We start from the raw sequence: 12,457 nt of genomic DNA, 5'->3' as shown, positions 1-12,457 counted from the left end.
CTGTCCAACTTCTTGTTAACACTTAATTTCTAATCAGCCAATCACATGGCGGCAACTCAGTGCATTTAGGCATGTAGACATGGTCAAGACAATCTCCTGCAGTTCAAACCGAGCATCAGTATGGGGAAGAAAGGTGATTTGAGTGCCTTTGAACGTGGCATGGTTGTTGGTGCCAGAAGGGCTGGTCTGAGTATTTCAGAAACTGCTGATCTACTGGGATTTTCACGCACAACCATCTCTAGGGTTTACAGAGAATGGTCCGAAAAAGAAAAAAAATCCAGTGAGCGGCAGTTCTGTGGGCGGAAATGCCTTGTTGATGCCAGAGGTCAGAGGAGAATGGGCAGACTGGTTCGAGCTGATAGAAAGGCAACAGTGACTCAAATCGCCACCCGTTACAACCAAGGTAGGCCTAAGAGCATCTCTGAAGGCACAGTGCGTCGAACTTTGAGGCAGATGGGCTACAGCAGCAGAAGACCACACCGGGTACCACTCCTTTCAGCTAAGAACAGGAAACTGAGGCTACAATTTGCACAAGCTCATCGAAATTGGACAGTAGAAGATTGGAAAAACGTTGCTTGGTCTGATGAGTCTCGATTTCTGCTGCGACATTCGGATGGTAGGGTCAGAATTTGGCGTAAACAACATGAAATCTTTGGGATGTGGTGGAACGGGAGATTCGCATCAGGGATGTGCAGCCGACAAATCTGCGGCAACTGTGTGATGCCATCATGTCAATATGGACCAAAATCTCTGAGGAATGCTTCCAGCACCTTGTTGAATCTATGCCACGAAGAATTGAGGCAGTTCTGAAGGCAAAAGGGGTCCAACCCGTTACTAGCATGGTGTACCTAATAAAGTGGCCAGTGAGTGTATAATGGGGTCTAGTTTCCACAATTTGGTCACTTGTGGTGTATTTCCTCTCTTTAGGCACATTAGGGGTTGTCCAAACGTGCATGACGTCCGCTAATGATACCAGCAAATTTTGCAGTCACACAGTCAAATGGAGCTACATCCCATCTGTGCCCTATCTTACACCCAAAGAGTAATTTTCCCCACATATGGGGTACCAGCTTGCTCAGGAGAAAATGCACAACAAATTTTGCAGTTTGTTTTCTCTGGGTACATACAAAAAAAATTTGGGTCTAAGGTAAAATTTTTGTGAAAAAAAAGTTAAATGTCCATTTTTTTTCCCTCGACATTCCACTTATTCCTGTGAAGCACGTAAAGGGTTAAAAAAACTTGTTGAATGTGGTTTTAAGCACCTTGAGGTTGTGTGCACACGTTGCGGATTTTGCTGCGAGTCCACAGTGGATTGGCCACTGCTGATTCGCCGCAGTTTTCCATGCGTTTACAGTACCATGTAAACCTATGGAAAACAAAATCCGCAGTGCACATGCTGTGGAAAAAAACACGCAGAAACGTAGCGTTGTTTATACCGCAGCATGTCAATTCTTTGTGCGGATTCCGCAGTAGTTTACACCTGCTCCATAATAGGAATCCACAGGTGTAAAATCGCAGGTGGAGTCAGCACAAAATCCGCAAAAAATTGCGATAAATCCGGGGTAATTCCGCAGGAAATCCGCAGTGCGGTTTACCTGCGGATTTACCAAAATCAGTCCGGAAAATTTACACCACTTTTCGCAACTTGTGCACGTGGCCTAAGGGGTGCAGTTTTTAGAATGGTGTCACTTTTGGTTATTTTCTGCCACATAGAACCCTCAAAGTCACTTCAAATGTGAGGTGGTCCCTATAAAAATGGCTTTGTAAATTTGTTGGTAAAAATAATAGAATTTGCTGGTGAACTTTTAACCCTTATAACTTCCTAATATCAAGAAAATGATGTTTCAAAAATTGTGCTGATATAAAGTAGACATGTGGGAAATGTTATTTATTAACTATTTTGTCTGACATCTCTCTCTTATTTAAGGGCATAAAAATTAAAAGTTTGATCATTTCAACATTTTCACCAAATTTCTGATTTTTTTCACAAACACAAGTCACATAGAAGAAATTTTACCACTGTAATGAAGCACAATAAGTCAAGAGAAATATGCCGCCATATAGTATACGTCCGGTTACCCTTGTGAAAATAAGGGGGCTAATAATTCCCTCATGTGTGGGGTCTATTTGTCTCCAAGCAGAGAAATCACACATTACATTCCACACACATATATATATAAGGCGCGGGGTAATTGTGCCAGTAGTGAGGGGAAATAATGGCGGAAATGTCACTAAGGCTGGTTTCACACGTCAGTGGCTCCGGTACATGTAGTGACAGTTTTCTCACGTACCGGAGACACTGACACACGTAGACCCATTCAAATGAATGGGTCTATGCACATGCCTGCGTGTTTTCACGGACCGTGTGCAAAACACAGAGACATGTCCATTTTTCTCCGGCAGCACGGTCCGCAAAGCGTCCCGCACACGTGCACACGGAGAACAGTGTGCACTCTCCTCCGTGTTCACGTACCGCCGCAGGAGAAACAGCGCTACAGTTAAACGCTGTCCCCTGCGTGTGGTGCTGAAGCCGGCATTCATCCCTTCTGTCCTGCTCGGCTGAAAGCAGCGCTTGCAGGAGAGAAGGGATGAAAGATCAAGTTTTTTTTTGTTAAAAATAAAGTTTGGGGTCACCTCCCGCGTCCCACCCCTCCCCACCCCCGTGAGCCCTGGTGCTTTCAGCCGAGCAGGACAGAAGAGATGAATGCCGCCTTCAGCACCACACGCTGGGGACAGTGCTCACTGTAGCGGTGTCTCTCCTGCACGGTCTGTGTGGTCCTCAGGCGGCACAAGGCTGCCGCACGTGTGCCACACTGATCTTCCACGTGAGCACACGGACACGGATAACTCCGGTACCGTTTTCTCCGGTACCGGAATCATCTGGACGTGTGAGACTGGCCTGAGGAGAAGTTTCCATGTAGCATCTAGTCCGCATATCATTCCCTGAGGCCCCTGATCATGTGACCCCTGACTCCTCCCCTCCTGTGACCTCATCACAGGCCCTGTGCGCACAGAGCAGCCATATATGTGGAGTGCGGCTTTGCAGGTGGAGGTAAGTGCTGGAGATTCCCCATTACTGAGCGCGGGGGACATTAACCCCTTCAGCACTGAGACTCTTTTGGGGGTTTTTGTTGTCACTTAATAAGAATCATATTGTTTTTGTTCTGTTTCCTGTAATAGTTCATACCACTAAACTATGGAAGACAGGAAGTGAGGGAACGGATTGTTCTCATAATACAGGGCATCATTCTTGGCTCTACGTAGTGCAATGCCCCCACATTACTGACATCCCCCCCACATACAGTATAGTGTTCCCACAGTACTGCCATCCCCCCCAAAGAGCAATGCCCGCATTATGCCCCTTATGCAGTAAGTATAATGCACCCAACACGGTAATGTTCTTACAGCACCGCCATCCCCCCACACCGTGTATTGCCCCATTATGTTCCTGTATTTAGTGACCAGATACAAAAAACACAAGGTAGAAGTAACCAATATAATTATTTATTTCCCTGATAATAGGAATCGTGAAAACTATGGCAACAGTGAATAATGCAAAACAGGGTGATTATGAGGTGAAACATACAATATCAGATATACAATGAATTCTCCGGCTCACTCTCACTGTAATAGCAGCCTCTAACCACATGTTATGTTAGCTATTGACAAGAGTGATGGTCCTGACACATATAGGCAACAACACTTTCTCTTCTGCGAACACCGGCCATAGTGGGGTCTCTGGTTCTTCCCGCTAGGCCACATGTCCTCCTGACAAAGTTTACCAAGGCTTGCTGAAATGCCTTCACTTCAACCGGCCCCTGTCTTGACTGTTGTATTGACCAGTGTTCCCCAAGTCCGGTCCTCAAGAGCCACCAACAGGTCATGTTTTCAGGATTTCCGTAGTATTGCTCAGGTGATAATTGCATCACCTGGACAGGCAAGCATTCAATGACCTGTGCAATACTAAGGAAATCCTCAAAACATGACCTGTTGGTGGCTCTTGAGGACCGGAGTTGGGGAACACTGATCTAAACTGTTCCTTCATGAAACTCTCCTTTTTCCCATTGATTCCTCAGTGTCCCTCCAGAATGACAGTCTTCTTGTATAAATGCCGCACAGTGTTGAGAATTCTCGCTCGCACACCTTTATAAAACACCCTATGTAGTATGTATGATGCCCCTCGCACAGTATAATGTTCAAACAGTGCTGACTTCTCTCACACAAAAGATATTTCCATGTTACCGCCCTCCCCCCACACACAGTATAATGTTCCCGTAGTACCAGCAACCCACCACACGCAGTATAATCGTCTCACGGTATCAAGATTCTCTCCACACACTAAAATGTTCCCACAGTACCGCCATCCCACCACACACATTATAATGTTCCCATGACAACTCCATTCCCCTCACACAGGATAGTGTTCCCACCGCCCCGCCATTCCACCATGCACAGTATAATGCTCCAATGGTTCCATCATCCCCCCACACATAGTAAACTGTTCCCATACCAAAGTACCATCATCTCCCCATACACAGTATAATGTTCCCAGAGTACCGCAGTCCCCTCCATACTGAGTTGGTGGTCCTTATTTTGTGTAGCAGGCTGTGGTGGCCATAATATTGTGTGAGGTGCTGTGGGGGCCATCATACTGTATGGGAGACCTCATTCTGAGCTACCTGGGTCACCAGGAGAAAAATTTCCTGGTGATGAGTATGACAGGGATTAGTAAGTGAGAAATATATCTAGTTGCAGACTTGAATTGACAAAGGCAGCATGCGGTCTTCAGAATCGGGAGATATGACTCCATCAAAAATATATACTGTATCTGTATATTTATTTCCTTGTGAGGTCAGGGGACCCAAATACAGCTATTGCTGTGGGACCTGTGATTTCTATATACACCACTGTGTATAGGATAATATAGTATAATATAGTTGTTATGGACGAGACTTGACTAACATTGTACAGTGACTGTTTTCCACATAGTGGCGGATATTTCTTTTTGCTAAAACTATATATTTTTTTCACTTTAACATGTAAAAAAAAATGCAAAATGTGTCTTTTCCTTTTTTATGTTTTTTCTTTTTACAAGAATTGTTGGAGCCAATTTCCTTTTGAAACATTTTAATATCGAATTTTTTACTCTTCGCCACAACAGCACCCACATGAGAGGGGGATCCGCTTATAGGAACAAGAAACCTACAGAAATAAAAGGGGCGGTCCCCCTCTCCTCCTCAGTTGGTTTCCTGTTCCTATAGGATTCCCTGGAATACCTGCATGAAATGAAGATTCCTGGGCCAATGCACCCGCCTGTGTGGTCTTTGTGGGAACAGCAGGGGCTGCGGTTTCAGAAGCAGCGGCGGGGGAGCCACTGCATGCAGCCTCCCCCTTGTCTGGACACTATCCGGCAGGCTTCGGGGAGATGACTCGGCCTCCCGAGGACACGTTCGGTAGTGGAAGCGGGGCAGCGGCGCGGCCACAGTTAGTGATCTCCGGCGTGTCTGACCTTTTTTGATGGCGCCATGCTTTAAAATGCCGGTGGTACACAGAGCGGTGTGCTCATTATGTTGTCCCCGGCGCATGAGGTGCACCCACCAGTGGTGGAGCAGAGCAGCGCCACTAAGAGTAGCAGCACTAGGAGTATTAAAAGTGCCAGGAGTGGCCACAGTGGCAGTACAAAAAGCAGCAGTACCAAGAAGAGTGGACACTCCAGAGAGGAGACTTCCACAGGCACAGGGCAACGGAGTAGAGAAGTGGATCTACCTTGAACCCACATGGCGTCTCCCCCTCCAGAACCGGTACCATTATAGCTTCACTGGGTGAGTGTGAACAAGCCTCTACCTATTAAGCTGACCCCTTCCTTCTCTATACCTCTCCCTCCTAGGCTAAGAAAACTCATAAGTTGAAACATGTGGAATGCGCCCTGTGTATACACCCCCTTCCTGACTCATACCCCAAACGGTTGTGCCCAGGTTGCATTGATCAGACCTTGCAAGAGCAGGCTGCAGTAGCAACCACAAATGTCAGAACCTTGATCAGACAGGAAATTCAGGCTCTGGAGTGCAAAGGTTCAAAGAAACAGGGGAACAGAGTCCCCTCCCCCGTCTTAAGTTCAGGATCCGAAGAGGGCTTGATCCGATCATCTTGTACCTCTGGTTCGTCATCTAGGTCATCAGACAACGAGGGCAGAACTTGCTTCCCCATCGATAGCATAGATAATCTTGTGAAATCTGTTAGGAATACAATGGGGTGCCCAGACACGAAAGAGTCTCGGTCCGCACAAGATATAATGTTTGCTGGACTAGCACAGAAGAAGCGGCGGACCTTTCCAGTGGTCTCTGCCATTAAGGACCTTGTTAAAATGGAATGGGACAGACAAGGTAAAGGATTCCGCCCATCCTCTTCTAAAAGGCGTTACCCTTTTAGTGACGAGGAACTGGCCGTATGGTCTAAGGTTCCAAAGGCTTTTGCATCCACCTCAAAACAGTCGTTTCTACCAGTGGAGGATGCAGGGGGTCTTGTCGGACCCACTGGACTGCAAGACTGATGCCTTGCTTAAAAGGTCCTGGGAAACAAACACGGGAGCTTTCAAACCTGCCATCTCTGGCACATGCACGGCAAGATCCCTATTAGTCTGGTTAGATCAGCTGGAGCAACAGGTCAAAGGGAAGGTGGCAAGAGAAAAAGTCCTACAGACAATTCCATTGATCAAAGATGCCGCAGCATTTTTAGCCAACGCATCAGCAGATTCTTTGCATCTGGCGGCTAGGTCGGCCGGCCTGGTTAACGCGGCTCGAAGAGCCCTCAGGCTAAAGGGCTGGAAAGGGGATGCACAGTTCAAATCTAGACTTTGTACTATCCAATGTCAGGGTGAGTTCCTGAAGACGACCATTTAATAGAAGGAAGCCATATGAGCCGTAAAAAGACCGCTGGGATTCAAAAGAAACAAGGCAAAGAGGTGCCTTGTTTTGTGGATGCGATACAACTAGACATAATAGATACCGATAGTATAAAAACCCCAGTAGGTGGTAGGTTAAGATTTTCTCACCACAAATGGAGGCATATAACAGCAAGTCAGTGGATCCTTCACCTAATAAAATCTGGGTTGAAATTGGAGTTTTGTCGGATTCCACAGGATACATTCATACGGACATCCCTTAGAGCGCTAGAAAAACAGGAGGCGCTCCAATTAGAATTCTTCAGTCTTTTGGCCAAAAAGGTTCTGGTAGAAGTGCCAAAGGTTCACAGGAAGGAAGGGGATTTTATTCCTGGTCCCCAAACCTGATGGTTCATTCCGTACTATAATAAATCTTATGAAATTGAATACCTTTCTGTATGAACGTACCTTTTAAGATGGAATCAATCAGGTCTACTATCAAACTTTTGTTCCCCAGATGTTTTATGGCTGTACTAAACTTGAGGGATGCATATTATCATCTTCCTATTCATGCCGGACACCAGCAGTACCTCAGGGTGGCAGTCAATCTGGCAGGTCAAACCCGACATTTCCAGTTTGCAGCAAAGCCTTTTGGCCTTTCGATGGCTCCTCGAGTATTGATGAAACTTATCCTGGAGGTGATGGCTTATCTATGTCAACAGGATACACTAATTGTGCCCTATCTAGATGATTTTCTAGTAATAGAAAAATCTGCCTCCCAATGTAAAGATGAGTCTATGAGAAACGTATTCAGCTGCCGACTCCGAGGAAGAAACTGCTTGTTGTCTATGGCCTAAAATATATAGGTTGTTCTGCCAATTTATGCTCAGTAAGAGAAAGTATTTGTAGTTTGACACGTGTTACGACCTATAAGCTGTGATGTTATCCTTTTATGATGTTTAAATATGTTTAGCACTTTCTGGCAGCATTCTTACAGATGCAGGTGTCTTCCCCTTTAAGTTCAGTGTGCTTGTGGGACCATCCCTTGCTCCTCTGTGAAGGAGACATGTTTTTAAACAAGCCTGGACTCCCTGCAGACAAGAGACCTCTATGCAGACAAGACACGTGTCTTTTGCTTCTGCTCACTTCTTACTACTATCCCCATCCTTCAGCTAATCCGGTGAGAATTGTAGTCTTGACTATGTGCTTATGTTAAAGCTTGTTTATATAAGTCACTGTTATAGTATTGTGTTAGTACAGGTGTATTGTGCTCTGTAATCCTCCATCTTAGTTTGTATTTCTTGCACTGTACATTTGAAGTGTCCGAGGGCAAGGCCGCCCGTGCATATCCATGATCTGGCCCAGCAAAACCTCCACACTCAGATTCCATCTTAACAAACGTATCTTTACTGTTATACATTTTTCTTAACACAGCAGAACACAATAATAGACAGTACAAAGTATGCTTATTCACAGAAATAACGTGTAATAACAAACTATCCCTCACTGTCCCTATACACACGTTACCAGTTCCTTTGCTCCAAGAGGTTATCTTCCCACGTCGCAGGCCTGTCGGTCACAGCAGGGAGACGCTCCAGCCGAAGAGAAAAAAGGAATTAAACAAAACTTTGTCTCTCAGGCCCAGACTGTAGTCCTTGGGGTTCAGCAGGTAAGGGTGGAATGTTCGGCCTCTCAATAGAGGACCCGCTTACAGTTCATGAGCTCCAGGATCTGTGAAGATGTCACCGCTGAGTGCTCCGCAGTGTGGGAGCTGGGAACAATCTGGATGTCAGCTTCCAAGAGAGAGGGGTAATCCAGGCAACCTTCTATATCGCATCTACAGGAGGACGCCAGCACACACAGACCTCTCTCTGCACCGACTGGTTTCCCGGGCTCTTTCTCTTCTCCCTCCCCTTCCTGTTCACATGACATAACAGGGGGGAGTTTAGCCAATACAGTTTGTTTCTCTGTAATCACATTCGGCATAGGTATAACTTCTGGCCACACGGGGGCAGTGTCTGTCACAGATTCTATGTCAATGATAACGGAACAGCCACAGCCGGCCAGCTCACTACACGCCCCCCCGCTTAAAGGTTGGCAGTCCCTGTCAACGACTGTCTCCAGGGCGGCGATGGCTGTGGAGGTTGTAGGACCTGGCTGTGAAAAGGGCCACACATATTGGTCTCTGTAGGACTGTCCCGGGGGCACTCCTGCGGTGGTCCTCGCTATCCGCCTAACGGGTGCTAGTCTCTCTCCCCGATCAGTCACCCCACTCTCCGCCCCAGTCGGTAAGTCAGTCGAGGAGGTAAGGGGTTCAGACGCGTCAGTCAGGCGAGCAGGGGTAGGGATGTCTTCCACCTCTACATCCCCGGTATCGGTGTCTCCCACAGTATTAGTGATATCCGTCTCTCTAGGCATTATAGGAGGGGAGTCAGGCTGAGAACGACAGGGGCGCAACATGTTACGGTGCAGGGTGCGGAGGCTGCCGCTGTCTTCGCCTTGTACTTGGTAGACGGGGCCACCAGGGTACGGGTGTCCAATTATTCGATAGACTTCGGACTCCCACTTGGGCCGGAGTTTTCCTTGCGGTTTCTTTATACGAACTAGGACTAGTTGACCCACACTGAGTAGGTCTTCTTGTACTGGAAGTGGATCAACGTGGACCTGGTCCTGGATCTGCTGTTCCACCAGCCGGTAGACAGTTTCCATCCTTTGACGGTGTGCTTGTAGCCAGGAAGGATAGGTACCACAGGTGTCTTCATCAGAGTTAGACAGGTGTAGCTCATGGATGCCTTTGCCTGGGCGGCCAAAAAGGAGGGTGTAAGGCGTGTATCCGGTGACAGAATGGACTTGATTGTTATAGGCCCACAGCAGTTTTGGGAGGAATCGAGGCCAGTCGGGCTTTTTGTCTTCTGCTAAGGTTCGGATCAGTTGTAAGAGGGTCTGGTTGAAACGTTCACACCCGCCATTCCCTTGTGGATGATACGGGGTGGTCTTGGACTTCTTGATTCCATACATCTGCTGAAGTTCTTCAATGACTCGCCCTTCGAAACACGCCCCCTGATCAGAGTGAAGCCGCTCCGGACACCCGTAGACCCGAACGAAGTGTTGACAGATGGCCTATGCAGCTGATTCGGCAGTCTGATCTTTGGTAGCAACAGCGACGGCGAATTTCGTGAAGTGGTCCACCATCACCAGACAGTACTGGTAGCCACTATTCGCCGTACCGATCAACAGATAGTCCACCATCAACAACTCAAGGGGCCTGGATGTGCTAATAGTCTGGACGGGTGCACGCTGCTCAGTAGACTTGTGGAGTTCACATGTACGACATCTTAGGCAGACGTTTTCAACCAGCTTACGGAGTCCTGGGCAAAAAATGAATTGCTGGGTCCACCGGAGGGTCTTGTCTATGCCGAAGTGGCCGTTCCTTCTGTGGGCTTCAGCCACCATCTCATGGGCTAGCTGCATCGGGACGACAATCTGCAAACATTCTTCCAGCATATGGGATAAAAGGGCCCTGCGATACAAGACTCCATCCTTCACGATCAGCCGATCCCATTGGGCAAGTAGGGCAGAGGCCCTGGTTGATAGTCGGGCTCTTACTTCGGAGGGTGGTTTCTCTTGTGTCTTCACGTACTGTTTCAGTAAGACGTGTTCAGGGTCTCGATCTTGAAGCTTGGCCCATTCTTGTTGGGACAGGGGGGACCCCACTACGGCTTCGATCCCACCTACAGCATACTGGCGGCTATCTTCTATTTGTTTAGCTAGCCGGGCAAAGTCGGGCAGTTCATCTTCCTCCAACTCTTCATCCCGGTCCCCCACTGGCAGGGATGATGTCACTCTGGAAAGGCTGTCAGCATTCTGATTCTCCGTCCCCACTCTGTATTTAATTTTGTATTGGAATCTAGAGAGCCTTGCCATCCAGCGCTGTTCCATTGCCCCTAGTTTGGCATTTTCTAGGTGGGCAAGAGGATTGTTGTCTGTCACGACCAGCACCTCCGCCACTGTCAGGTAGCCAGCAAATTTCTCTGTCATAGCCCAGGTCAGGGCCAGGAGTTCCAGGCGGAAACAGCTGTAGTTGACGGGGTTCTTTTCGGTGTCACGGAGGGATCTACTGGCATAGGCTATTACGCGTTCCTTGTTATCTTGGACTTGGGAGAGGACCGCCCCGAGACCTTGAAGGCTGGCGTCGGTGTATAACTGGAACGGCAAGGTGTAGTCTGCATATGCCAGAATAGGGGGTGATGTCAGAGCAGCTTGAAGCGCCCGGAAGGATTTTTCTTGGTCGGGCCCCCAGCTGATGTGTCGTCCTCTGGGACTTTTCGCGGTCCCTCGGAGGGTCTCATGCAGTGGTTCCGCAAGCCGGGCAAAGTCCTTGACAAATCGGCGGTAATAGCCTGCTAGCCCCAGGAAAGCCTGGACTTCTTTGATGGTAGTTGGCTGTGGCCACTCTTGGACAGCTGCTATCTTCTCTGGAGAGGGTTGGACACCTTCGGCCGAGATCCGGTGTCCCAGGTAATCGATCTCCTGCTGGAATAGACGGCACTTGCTGGGCTTCAACTTCAAGCCGTGTTTCTTCAAGCGCTGGAACACTTTGCCAAGCTTGTGAAGATGATCCTCGAAGGTGGCGGAGTATACCACGATGTCATCAAGGTATATCAGCGTGAATTCGAAGTTGAAATCTCCCAGACAGCGTTCCATCAGTAACGCTGACGGGGTGAATTGTAAGGGTCCCATGGGGTTTACTTCTGTGGGTAGAGCATATACTCTGGCAAGTTGCATGCCAGCCTCAAGAGCTACACCTACGTCTGCGGTGTTGTTTAGCCTGACAGGGACTCTTCCGTTCCTCACGACGGCTAGGGTGCGGGCGACTAGTGGGTTTAGCTTACTCCCACTTGGAGCCCTCGGCTCGATTAACACTTCAACTCCTTCAAGTTGTCGGTTGGTGTTAAGAGGCAGGGAAATGACTGTCTCTTTTTCAGCGGGCAAAGTAATCCGGGTACGGCGGGGCACTTTAATGGCTGCTAGGGGTAGTTGTTCCTTTGCCATCTGTTGAAGTCCAACGGTCCGGATTACGCGTTGGAACGCCAGACGAGTCGGTTTATGTTTGGTAACTTTCTGCCAGTACTTGGGCCCTTTTCTTGTCAACAGCATAAGGTCCAGGTCTTTCAAGATATTCATTCCGATTATCACTGGGGTCTCGGAGCCGAAGCCTTCCTTGACAATGACGATTCCTCGTTTCCCTAGGTCTTGTCCGCAGGCCTTCGTATCCATCCAGGCGACTCCGGTTACTGGAATAGGTAGGTTATTAGCCGCAATAATCTTAATGGTGGTATCTGGATCACAAGCAGTTCTTGGTTTGAGGTACTTTTCATAAAACTGTTCAGAGATCGTGGTCACTTGCGACCCAGTGTCCATCAATCCTTGCACTGCAACTCCCTCCAGAATAACTTCAAGTGTAGGACTACTCGAGGCAAGAGTACTCCGTTGCTGGCTCTGTTTTTCTACACCCCATTCTCTGTCCCCCCCTGCTGTTCGAACCTCAGCTGCAGGGGTGTCTAGTTTAACGGCGGC

General features: G+C 48.1%; 1 protein-coding gene across 1 annotated transcript in view; it reads left to right on the top strand.

Moving 5' to 3' along the window:
- Nucleotides 1-2,995: 2,995 nt before the first annotated feature.
- The window catches only part of LOC143767653 (uncharacterized), a 39,216-nt gene continuing 29,754 nt past the window's right edge, over nt 2,996-12,457 (top strand). Inside the window, exon 1 of the mRNA XM_077256107.1 lies at nt 2,996-3,052. The gene's annotated coding sequence lies outside the window, so the exon portion shown is untranslated. The remainder of the gene's footprint in view (nt 3,053-12,457) is intronic.

The sequence above is a fragment of the Ranitomeya variabilis genome, chromosome 4, assembly GCF_051348905.1.
Source record: "Ranitomeya variabilis isolate aRanVar5 chromosome 4, aRanVar5.hap1, whole genome shotgun sequence".
Lineage (NCBI taxonomy): Eukaryota > Metazoa > Chordata > Amphibia > Anura > Dendrobatidae > Ranitomeya > Ranitomeya variabilis.
This window is presented reverse-complemented; position numbering and strand designations above follow the sequence as displayed.